Source organism: Notechis scutatus, chromosome 1 (genome assembly GCF_049901735.1).
Source record: "Notechis scutatus isolate UNSWTSFEM ecotype Mainland chromosome 1, rNotScu1.2, whole genome shotgun sequence".
NCBI classification, from domain to species: Eukaryota; Metazoa; Chordata; class Lepidosauria; order Squamata; family Elapidae; genus Notechis; species Notechis scutatus.
Window position 1 is genome coordinate 42,706,648 of NC_142009.1, and position 13,101 is coordinate 42,719,748.

At 36.5% G+C, this 13,101-nt stretch overlaps 1 long non-coding RNA gene across 2 annotated transcripts; it reads right to left on the reverse strand.

The window, feature by feature from the left end:
- Window positions 1–1,248: 1,248 nt before the first annotated feature.
- On the reverse strand, window positions 1,249–7,249 carry LOC148132763 (uncharacterized). 2 transcript variants are annotated; one of them, XR_015749061.1, is made up of 4 exons: window positions 7,050–7,249; window positions 6,159–6,306; window positions 5,810–5,943; window positions 1,249–4,221 (listed from the first exon to the last, which is right to left on the reverse strand). It is a non-coding gene; the product is annotated as an uncharacterized LOC148132763 (long non-coding RNA). The 2 variants fall into 2 exon arrangements; XR_015749058.1 differs by lacking the exon at window positions 1,249–4,221 and adding an exon at window positions 5,366–5,651.
- Window positions 7,250–13,101: the final 5,852 nt, after the last annotated feature.

The window sequence follows — 13,101 nt, forward strand, 5'->3', positions numbered from 1 at the left end:
GAGCAAAATGGCAAGAGCAGCTCCTTCAGTTTGCAAATTTTGCAAACTTGCCTTTTATTTCAGGCCTTTTCTCACAAGAAAGGACAGCGAGCCTTGACTTTAAGAGTTTTAAATTACCCTAGCTAGAGTTTGCTGCAATTCAGAACATTCCCTTTTAGAATTAATTCCCTTTTCTTTAGGGTTAGGGTTGCTATATATGAGCTGCAAAATCCAGACCACCTTTAAATGGTGACAAAGATACAAAAACTTGTAACATTTTGCTGTATTCTGTTAATCATGTGAATTTTTGCAGCCCACATCTGGTAGTCCTATATTTACCGGGGCTTTTCATTATTTCATCTGTTGTGACAGAGATTGCCTTTTTCTCTTAGTACCTTTTTTTACAGGCATCTGAAATATTTGTAATGCCACTTATACATTTTTCCCCTGTTCCTTTCAGGACAAATGTGCTGCAGTCTGACTTGTGTGACTACCTTCTTGCTGTGGAAATAATGGCCTTTTAATGTACAAGAGTTGGGTATCTGCGTTCCTCTCTATGTATCCTGGACCGAGGTTTCAATCTCTGAATATTTCATCTTGTCGTGTGGCATTTCATTTTTTATTAAAAGTTTTTTTGCAATATAAAATAGAAATAAAGACAATGAGAAAAGAGGGGAACGGAAAGGTGGATAAAATAAGAAAAAGAAAAGAAAAGGAGGAAAAAGAGGTAAAAGCAACGACTTTCAGTGCTATAAGATACATAATACAGTCACAATGCTAACTTTTTACTTATCTAAAACAGTAAATACTAGCCATTTCTATAACCATGATCTACTTAAACAAAACCCAAAATCAAAATTTCATTTTTTCTTCTTTCAAGAGTCCGAAAGTGATTTTCCAAATGGAAACAAAACTGGTTTAGGGGTTTTTCCCCTAACAAATGGAATTAACTTTGCCATCGCTGCCAGTTCCACAATCTTTTCAGTCCATTCCTCTATTGTGGGAGTCAATGCCTCTTTCCATTTTTGAGTATATAGGATTCTTGCTGCCATCAAGGTACATAACAACGTTCTAATTTTTTACCTTCTCTTTATGTAATAGTCCTAAAGAAAAATTTCTGGTTTCCATTATAAGTCAATTTTAAGAATCTTCTGAATTAAAACCTGGCACTGTTCCCAATATTTGTTTGCTTTATAACACATCCACTATGTATAGTAAAAAGTACCCTCCGTACAGTTATACGTCCAGCAAACATTCAAAAGGCCTTAGTACATTTCAGACAATTTATCAATCTGGAGTTAAATACCACGGGTATGTCATTTTATAAAAGTTTTCTTTAAGACTATAATTAAAAGTACATTTCAGTCCTTTGGTCTGCATATTTTTTTCCATTGGTCCAACATAGTCAAAATTTATTGCCATTGAATCACACAATGATTAACATATTGAATATTAACATATTCACTTTCTAAATTCAACTCTGCAGCATTTTATATGCATTACCTATAAGGTGTTCATTAGTACATGTGGCATTTCAAAAAGAACTACAGAGACACTGATTAGTTAATCATAGTTATGTTACTGAGATTGCTTAGCTTGTTTGGCCTAGTTATATAGTAGCATCTAACCAATACTGTCTGATCTCAGAAACTAACCAAGATCAGATCTGATTAGCACTTGAATGCAGGAATATCTGGAAAGTCCTGTGGTGCATGCTTGACTATATTGTTGAAGAAAAATCCTGGAAAAATTAAGTGGCAAATCATTTATATATTGTGAACAAAACTGCATGGAAAGTCAGCAAGAGTTGAACTTTAGTTGAAGGAATCTACTTTTTTTTAGTTTGCTTTTCCAGGGTTAAAATGCTTTCTGGATTTTTTTTTCCAGATCTAAACTAAATTACTGTGGAGATCTTGATTCATCTTCTTTTGCAAAGATTTACCAGATCAAGATATCACCATTCCTGTCTGTCTCACAGTATATTTGACTCAATTTTATGTAGAATTACTGAATACTTTGCTTCTGATACGCTTAATTTGCCTAATAATGCTTAAAATTACAACCAGAGAGGACAACACATTTTAATTATATTTACACTACAATAGTTGTTCTGGAGTTTCTCTGCTTGTAATTAGCTTTTTCCTGTACTTTAAGAATGGATTTGAAGATCAAAGTAGAGAGTCTCTGGTTTCAAGGTTCACAAGTATATAATGGAATGAGAAGAATATAAGATATCTGATATCTTGGGTGGAGGAGCTCCTAGGATCTCCATTAAGTGTCTGGAATCAAAGTTCCTAAGCTTTCCCACTCCAAAGCACCCTTGGAGCTTCAGTAAGTTTTTTTCAAAGCACCCCCATGCTACTGACTCATGGTGTGTGACTGATGGTTGGGTATTTTATTTCCCTTGAAAATTCAAAATATTCTATGGTATCCTGTGACACTGCAGAGCACAGTTTGGGAGCTGTAGATCCAGACAGTATTACATATGAATTAAATATAAATAATTTTCAATTTAATTTTTATCTTTGCATCATCTGTACTCTAAAATGAAGCTCGTGACAGTCTGTTCAAAGACCAGGAGGACTGCAGATAGAGGTCATTTGATGTACTTATCAACTGCATGTGATTCACTTATATCTACCACCAGAACTGGTGGAACTTCTGTCATAAGTAGGCACAATTGTTATTTTTTGTTTCATGACTGTCAACAATGAGTTCCCGTCACTAATTACACTCATCATTGAAAACTAGCTGTGTTTTTAAATGGTTGTACAATTAAACACAAGTATGTTTTCTCATAAGAGTAAGTTTGGTGCATTGGGCTAAGAACCTAGTGAATTCTAGTCCCACCTTAGACACAAAGCCGGCTGGGTGACTGTGGACCAGTCATTCTCAGTCAGAAGACAGTGAAAAACTTCTGAAAACTGCAAAAAAAAAAAAAACCTGCAAAGGCTTGTCCAGGCAATTGCCAGGAGTCAACAGTTAAATGTAAAAGAAAATTGCTTTTCTCAATGTGATGATTACATTTTCATTATTTTTTTTCTGTCTCAAAAAAGTAATAATGGCTTTTAAACCAAAAATATTCATCTAAAAACAATACCAAAATAAAACCTAGAGTTGGATAATACTGTTACTATACCAAACAAAATGAAACAAAACCTGCAAGCTTGTGAATTCTCCACAAGACATTCTCATGTCTTTTTTTCATGTTTACTGTTGTTAATCTGAGGTAAATCTATGATCATTTGTTATCTTTAGTGGATTCATTACTTTATTTTTGGTGTGAAATCCTATGTTTGGTTTTTCCATTGATTTTCAATTTGTTATAGCTGCATTGGAGTTTCCTTCAGTATTAGTAAACATAAAGGAACTTTATTTGGAGTCTATTTAGAAAATCTACACTTCATACATTTCCCAACTCATCAAGCTAAGTTCTTTATAATAAGGTTTTTTAAGTACACTGATGTATTAATGCCAGCTTAATACTAACACATTTCCAAGGTGACGGTAGAAATATCTAATTCTTTATAGAGTAGATGCCCAAAAGACAACATTGTGGTTGCACATTGATTTATGATGGAAAAGTCACAATTTGAAGCTAGTGTTTACTTTTGAAAAATACCTAGAAAAAAGTTAATCATCTGTAGGCAATGACTGTCAAGCAGTGACAATAAAAAATGTCTTGGGACATAAAGTCAGATTTCTATGCTATTCCCATGGGCAATGCAAATTATTTGCATGTTCAATAAGAAGAGTCTGCTATTGCAGCTTAATGTTAGTAAACATCTAAACATGTAGAGTGTCACAGCTGGCTTCGCAGTACAGCTCCTCCATTGGCATTTGCTGCACACTGATCCATCTTTCATGTGCAGAAATCTTACACCTCTTGGCAATGTTTATGTCAACTTGTTTGCTGCTGTATAATTTTACAAGTTCCCTTTGATGGACTTGCTAAATAATCTTGCTTGGTGATAGAAGACATTAAAAAAAACTTTTTTTCTCTGTGTAGCAGAGGGAAAATTATATTGAATGAATCAACTTGTGTACTCAGCAGATAGTGAACACTGAGTGTCAATTATAGTGGCTTTCCGACAGATTTTAAAAACTTCTCTGCTACACCTTTGAACAGAAAATTTGTTTTGTGCATTTTGAAATCTGAATATAAAATCTTGTAATAATTGATCATGTCACCTGGACAAAGCTTCAGTGTCTTTGATGTTTCAGACTTGCACAACATCAGTTCTAAGAAAGTAAAAGCCAAATGTCTCTTTCAGCTGGGAATAATGAGAGTTGAAGTCTAACATATCTGAGGAAGGACTAGATTAGATGAGTTAACACTACTATGTCAAAATAGTTTCAACTACATTGTTTTTCCCCTTTTATAAGGTTTAGTAACCTTATAGATCTTGATACACTTATTTCAATGCAATATTTGTGTAATATAATAATAAATTATGCATATATTATTTAGAAAGCTTAAAGTACTGAAAAGGTAGCAAAAAATAGGAAAAAGTAAAAATTATATCAATATTAATAGCATTTTAGGATGTCAATATTACATAATGCTTTGTTTACCGCCTGCATTATGGAGAAAACTGAAATATGTTTCAGTTATTTGCATTTTTGTCCTGGAGGTATATAATACAAACATGGAAACTGGAACTTTATCCAATTTGTTTCACAAAATAATGAGTGTCATAGATCCAAACTAAAGCTACCTGACCTAAGACTTCAAAATTGGGATAGCCATTATTGGCATCAAAAACTTTGAGAAATGTTAATTATCTGCTTTTATCCAATATCTGTCTAGATTTTTGCAATCTGAGTGTTATAGTCTGAAGAGAAGTGGATAGAAAGCATGGTATTATGGCTGTAATTTATTAATGTGATAGGTCTCCAGGTTGAGTTTGTAAATAAAAATGGAGCATTATGAGTTCAAGAGACTTGTTACCCAAATGGGGACTTGCATTTTGTTAATGGTCAATGTCATGGGAATTTCATTTCAAATATTGGTCCATCTTGTCTAACATTGTCTCAGATGCATGATCTTATCTATTCAGAGTCACATGAATCTGTTTTGAATTAGAAATCCTAGGAGTTGAATTTGTAATATTGCCAGACAAGAGATCATCCCAAACTGAACTACAATGGCTTTTCTTCATCCTGTTACCTTTCTCATATGGGCCAAAAAGTACTGACTAAAATCTAGGTCTAGATCAGTGTTAGTCTTGATTGTGCATTTAGTATATAGTATTACAAAAATTCTCATGTCTGTAACCTTTAGCTGGGCAAAACACAGGATCATATGGTGCAGCCTTTTGAATGAAGATTTCTCACATGGTCTAATTTACATAATATGTTCAATATCCAGGGCTCCTGGCTCCTGGGGAATTGAAATTTGGCAAATTTTATTTAAAATGTGTGACATAATACAAAATGTCATAAAACATTTTCTGTGGACATTTGAGGTGTACAGTTCAACTTAGTGAGGAAGAGCTCCCTAAATTTCTAAGAACTTTTCAAGGATGTTAGGAGCACTGCCATTGTTGAAAGTATTGAGGAATCTGGTGAGGAAATATCTTTGAAGTGATGAGCCAATAGATCACAGGTTGTCTAGTTCTTTTCTAAATGTAAGGAAACACAGTGTGGCTCTCTCTAGTTGCTGCTTCAGGCTGAGAATAGAGCAAGGAAATAACAAGCATAAAGAAATGGTAAATACATACATTGATATTCTATGACCATGACCAATGGAACTTTCAACAGTGAATAAAAGTTAAAATATCTTGCACTGATTAAAATCAGTTGAAAGAACCAAACTGAAGCCACTTACCAACATGTTCCACATGCATGTGATAGGATCCATTAACATCCCAGCCTCAATAATTGTGGGAAAAGTCAGGTCTTCATGGCCTTCTAGAAGGTCAAAAGGATCAATGCCATCCAAATTTCTAATAGGACACTGTTCTATAAGGCAAGTACCATAACAGAGAAGCCATGCTTCTTAAAACCCATCATATGGCATTGCTTCCCCAGAGGAACCAGGAGCAGTACTATGCTGCTGTATCTAGTGGGATGACCAGAATCTCGCAGGGATAGGAAGTTTAGCAAGTAATCTGGCCCATGCCATCTAGGGTTTTAAAAGTGATAACCAGCACTTTGAATTGCACTCAGAAACCTACTGGGAGCCAGTGCAGCTTATGAAGCAGTAGTGCTAAATGGGTATGCTGTGGTGCACTCAGTACTGCACCTGTCATTGCCTTGTGGACCAGATGAAGTTCTTGAATGATCTTCAGGAGCATAATTATATCCAGTAAAACTGCAACAGTCCTATAGGGAGATGATTAGGGCATGGATTAATTTGAGAAGTGCCTTCTTATCCAGAAGTGGCACAATTAACTCTTGTCAGGTTGAGCTGAAACCCATTCCACTCCACCGCCCAAGGGTCACACAGTTTCCAAGCATCTGAAAAGTGCCTTGGGAGCATTACTTGGATGGGACAGTATAACTGATGATAAAGTACTTAACCCAACATTTTCATGTTAATGTTGAAAGAGAGTGGGAAAAGAATTGAGCCCTGAGGCACTCTTCAAAGCAGAGGCCTAGAGCTAGAACTCTCCCCTTCACCAACTCAGTTGGAATCAGAATCTGAGGAAGGAGGAGAACCACTGAACAACATTGACTCCCACTCCCAATCTCCTCAACCAGTCTAGAAGGATACTATGATCAGTGGAATTATAGGCCACAATCCCCATCCCTACCCTGCCAAAATTCACTTACAGGAATGATTAATGCCATCATGGTACTATAACCTGGCCTGGTACCTGATAATAATCTGCTTCCTCCAGAGCCCTTTTGAAATTACAAAACTACCACTGCTCAACAACCTTTCCCCTAAAGGGCTGAATGCTGGACAAAAATTGTACAATATTGTGATAGCCTCTTAAGGAGACAGATCCTCCCACAAAGAGGCATTCATCATAATCATAATCTCTTCCCCCTCTTTAAGATTACATTAGATGGTCCCCTTCTTCCCATATTCAACCTTTTTAATCAGTATATCCATAACTCACCAATTCATTTTTTCCATTATGAGCAAAAATTCCAAACAGTCTACAAGAAAACAACCAAGTTCAGAGAGCACCTAGGACTCCTTAACCATTTCTCTTTGCTTCTTGTTTCTTTTCTTGTGTTGAAGCTAATAAATGTATTTTGGAGCACAGCCTGGGTTTATATCTGTTCCGTATTCCTAATATGGCATTCCTAGTAATGTCAGAACCATCAACTGCATTGTCTCTTTTAACCATAATTTCTGTATTTCACAACCAATTTGTCCAAGGCTCCAAGACAAATATCTGCGTTATTTTAACCAAGGGAGATGTTGGCAGTCTCTCAATTTTGACTCTCTCTGCTCTCTTTCTTGATACAATTTCACCTTGATCCCAAGCTTTTCATTCAAATATTAAACAAGACCTTGCTGCCAAAAGTTCAAAGTTTGATGTTACAAAACAGTGAAAAGGCCTCCTCGCCTAAAAACACAAGAGGAACCATTATAACTCTGCAGCAAGGCCAAGATAAATGTGGGTTCAACCAAAATGTGAACATTGAGGGTATTAGTAAATAACTGTGATCACATACCATTCTCAGCCACAAATTAGCCACCCAATATAGTCTGGCTTAATTTGTTGTGTGATCCCAGCTCATATTTATAGTTCAATTTTTTTGGATTCTAGTGTAGTACTTTCTGTGAATAAAGTGTGGTTAAGATAACATGTAATGAACATATGTGTTTGTTAGGAACTGCACATGTAATTTTGAATATGCAGCTTTTCTGAAATACTTCCAGAACAGGATTTCTGCATAAATTGGATGAACACATGTTATGCACTTGAAGCTGAATTGAAACTGTGCCAGTCCAAACAAATGAGCATAACCAGCAACCATGGTCACATTATATATTAGTGAGTAGCAACTATGAACAGTGATTCCAGCTGGTGCTTTTTTGCCTGAAAATTTCCTCATGGGAGATGCAGGTGTAGTCAACCTATGGCCAAGATGAAGAACCAGCCTCCTTATTTTTATGATCCTCAAAATCTACTCTGATCACATAAAGATGTACTGGATGTGCACTGGGTGTGCCTTCAACACTGCAGGCACGTTTTCAAAGGAAAGCAGCTTTTCTTTTAAAAAGGTGGGGAGGGAGAAATTATTTTTCTCAACCTTCCCGCCTAGCCTGTCTGAAGTTGTTTTTGAGAAATAAAATAATTATTTCTTCTTCATCTACACCTGTATTCCTATAATTCAGTTATTTGAATTCCTGGTTATTAGTCAGCTGTTATCTTTTAAAAAAAGAAACATACTGGCTTTATTTTAATGCCAGGAGATAGAAACAGAAAATCAGAGATTAGATGACACAGAGAGAGAGATGTCATACCATAACAGACTTCTAAAGCAACACCTATTTATTTATTTTGCTGTTTGAATTCCAGAAAAATCAGAGATGACAGAGAGAAAGGGAGGGAGGGAGGTAAAGAGAGAGATGTCATACCATAGAAACCATAACAGACTATGGTACTAAAGCTACACCCAACAGGCCCTGTTCTGTTTTGAATCTCCCTAAACTTTATTGTTTTAAAAGAATGTTGCAGTAACATTTTTGTGTGTGGTGATGAGGAACATTTTGAGACTTTCAATATGTTGAATTATTTTTGTCTGTTTATAATAATTCTACTAAGTTTCATTATAAGATAAAAATACAGAAGAAACAAATGTTAGAAAAACAAGGAAAGGAAAAATGCAGAGGCAGAAAAAATTAATGACATCCAACTTTCTTTGGTGCAGTAGATTACAAAAATAATACAACATCAACCTTTTGCTTTATATTTCACAACTTTTCAAGCCATTTCTATAATTACAAAGCATTATTTTTGTGTGTGCATTTGTACCCATAGCACATATTTCTTCTTGCTCTATTGTTATACAGTATATTGTTACATTGCATTATTTCCATTTGTCTGGGAAAGAGACACATGCACACTGATGGGAATGATAAACACTGCACCCTGTGCCCTAGGCAGCCTGTGTATTTCGTGCACCATGGAACTCTAAACCCACAGTCAGGATAATTAGGCAAGGCTTTAAAAACAGAGGCGTTGACCAGCCACAGAATTATTCATTTGGAAACTCCTAGGAAATAAAATGGGGGCAAGTCAGGAAAAGTGTTGGGCAGACGGAATCAGTTTATTCATTCATTCATTCATTCATTCATTCATTCATTCATTCATTTATTTATTTGAAAAACACCAGGTCTTCAGGGAGGTCAAAACTGCCAAAGCTGTCTGAAACTCCGGGGAGGATGCTGTTCAGTAAGGCAGGCCTCATGATAGAAATATACTTTCTAGGACCCACCAGGTGATGTTGCTTCACTGAACATGTCTATCTGCCAGATTTAGTAGGATACATGGAAACCACCAGATAAATAGGCATCCCGCTTAGAGTCCTATATAGTCCACCATTCCTGCCAGAGGTGAGAGATACAGAGATATAGACCTGAAAGATTTCATTCAGTGGTTCACCTGGATAGCTCATAAAACTAATGCACTGTGTATAATCACATAAAGTGCAAAAATTAATGAATTCAGTTCCTGGGTTTGAACCTCATAGAGTAACATCTACAGGTGAAACTCGAAAAATTAAACTATCGTGCAAAAGTTCATTTATTTCAGTAATGCAACTTAAAAGGTGAACCTAATATATGAGATAGACTCATTACATGCAAAGCAAGATAGTTCAAGCCATGATTTGTCATAATTATGATGATGATGGCTTACAGCTCATGAAAACCCCAAATCCACAATCTCAGAAAATTAGAATATTGGTTCAATATTCTAGGCTCAAAGTGTCCCACTCTAATCAGCTAATTAAGCCATAACACCTGCAAAGGGTTCCTGAGCCTTTAAATGGTCTCTCAGTCTGCTTCAGTCAGGAATCACAATCATGGGAAAGATGCTGACCTGACAGTTGTACAGAAAACCATCACTGACACCCTCCATAATGAGGGAAAGCCTCAAAAGGTTATTGCAAAAGAAGTTGGATGTTTCCAAAGTGCTGTATCAAACAAATTAATAGAAAGTTATGTGGAAGGGAAAAGTGTGGAAGAAAAAGGTGCACAAGCAGCAGGGATGACCGCAGCCTGGAGAGGATTGTCAGGAAAAGGCCATTCAAAAGTGTTGGGGACTTTCACAAGGAGTGGACTGAGGCTGGAGTCAGTGTATCAAGAGCTACCACACACAGACGGATCCTGGACATGGGCTTCAAATGTCGTATTCCTCTTGTCAAGCTGCTCCTGAACAACAAACGTCAGAAGTGTCTTACCTGGGCTAAAGAAAAACAGAAGTGGTCTGTTGCTCAGTGGTCCAAAGTCCTCTTTTCTGATGAGAGCAACTTTTCAATCTCATTTGGAAACCAAGAGTCTGGAGGAAGAATGGAGAGGCACACACTGCAAGATGCTTGAAGTCCAGTGTGAAGTTTCCACAGACTGTGTTGATTTGGGGAGCCATATCATCTGCTGGTGTTGGTCCACTGTGCTTCATTAAGTCCAGGGTCAATGCAGCCGTTTACCAGGAGATTTTGGAGCACTTCATGCTTCCTTCCACAGACAAGCTTTATGGGGATACTGACTTCATTTTCCAGCAGGACTTGGTACCTGCCTACACTGCCAAAAGCACCAAAACCTGGTTCAATGACCGTGGGATTACTGTGCTTGATTGGCCAGCAAACTCGCCTGACCTGAACCCCATAGAGAATCTATGGGGCATTGCCAAGAGAAAGATGAGAGACATGAGACCGAACAATGCAGAAGTGCTGAAGGCTGCTATTGAAGCATCCTGGTCTTCCATAACACCTCAGCAGTGTCACAGGCTGATAGCTTCCATGCCACGCCGCAGTGAGGCAGTAATTGCTGCAAAAGGGGCCCAAACTAAGTACTGAGTACATATGCATGCTTATACTTTTCAGAGGTCCGATATTGTTCTATGTACAATCCTTGTTTTACTGATTGCATGTAATATTCTAATTTTCTGAGATTGTGGATTTGGGGTTTTCATGAGCTGTAAGCCATAATCATCGCAATTATGACAAATCACGGCTTCAACTATCTTGCTTTGCATGTAATGAGTCTATCTCATATATTAATTTCACCTTTTAAGTTGCATTGCTGAAATAAATGAACTTTTGCACGATATTCTAATTTTTTGAGTTTTACCTGTATGTCTATGAGCACTGACAAGTTGCCAATAAATCAAAACCAGTCCCATAGTGCCTGCTCTTGGCATGCAATGTAACTGAAAAGGCAGGGGATAGATGGTTCCACAAGTATCCTGGTCCATGCCACATCAGGCTTTAAGAGTAATAACCAGAACCATGAAGAGTACAACCTAGAGGATTCTACTAGGAACCAGGACTGCTCATGAAGTAGACTGTGGTCTATTTTGTCAGAAGTTGCAATATTATCTTGGAAAAGTTTTTTCCTGCATATAGCTATGAAAGTTATTTGTGCATTTTGAAGGGCTTGTTTCCAGTTCTATTTTCAATATCAACAAGAAAAATTTAATGAAACATTTTAAAGGAGAGAAAGAATATCTTTTCAAAACCAGATGTGTACAATCAGGTCTCTCTGAACCCTGGATGATTCACACTTATTCATTCAGAAAAAGAACAGAGATACAGACCAAGAAGCTTTTGGAACTGGATAACTATTGTCATTGTACTGTTTTTGTTTTTTTGTGGCTTTGAATTATATTGAACTGTTTTGGTGCACTTGCCCATGTGCTCAGAAGTTTTGGAGAAATATTAGAAATTGGATTTTAAATATAACAAAACAAAATTTAAAACTTGAACCCGAAACCTTTCTGCTAAGTATGATAGATTTAAACATGGAGAAAAAATATCAATATTTAATTTTGCACATCATAACTGCGGCCAGAATAACCTATGCACAAAACTGGAAATTGTCTTTCATTACTTCAGAGGATATGATAATTAAAAAAATACATGAATGTGCTAAGATGGATAGCCTAACCAAATTGTTAAAAAATAAACAAGATAGTGACTATTATGAAATATGGAACATTTGGTACGATTGGTTAAAGAAAAGGTAATATTTGATATTTGGATAAGTTATGGAAATGACAGAAGACTGCATTTAATTATAAACTATATAGAGAAATTAAAACATTAAAAGAACTAAGGAGTTATTGTAACAAGGCAGATCACGTCAATGATAAAGAAAAAAAAATTCACCATTGCTCAATATACGCTGTAAAATGTATGTATATATGTGTATGTGTGTGTGGGTGTGTGTATATATATATATATATATATATGTCTGTCTGTCTGTTTTAAATGTATGTCAAATAAATGTTTACTAAATAAATAAATATATTGAACTGTTTTTGATTATATGATTTTATTATATTATTTTTGATCACATGTGAGTATATGATTTTTATTAAATAATTTTAATAATGGATTTGTGATTGGTTTTTATTATTTATTAAGCCTGGAATTTGATTTTAAAAAGCAAAATATAAACTTGGGAAGTAAGTATCTATTTTATTAAAATATTTTTACATTTTTACAACTCACATTTGTGGAAGCACAAAATCCAAATTTAAATACATACATCACTTACAATAGTCACATTTTTAAAGAAAACGCTGACAAAACGTGTTAAGACCCTGTTCTACCGGATTTTTTGTCTGTAATAATTCTATGCCTGTTTTTCTCAGTCTGTGATTCCAAGATAAGCGTAAGTAGCATTGACAGCCTGCCTTCCAGCGATGTTGGACTAGCATTCCCATAATTCATAGTCAGCAAGGCCAACGCCAGGGGGATCCAAGCCACCCGGGAAGATTTGGGAAGGCTCGAGAAATATTAAGCAGGCCTGGGTCAAGACCTTTGACTTCAGGAACGGGTGGGGGGAGGGGAGGTGGGGAGAGGAGGAATGGCCCTTCAGCGGGCGGAGGGGGGAGTGTCTGCTATCCCCTCCTTGGATTGGTCGGCTGCGCCGAGGGGCGGTCCCTGGCTGTGGCGACTGGCTGCCGGCTCCCCTGGGGAATCCTAATT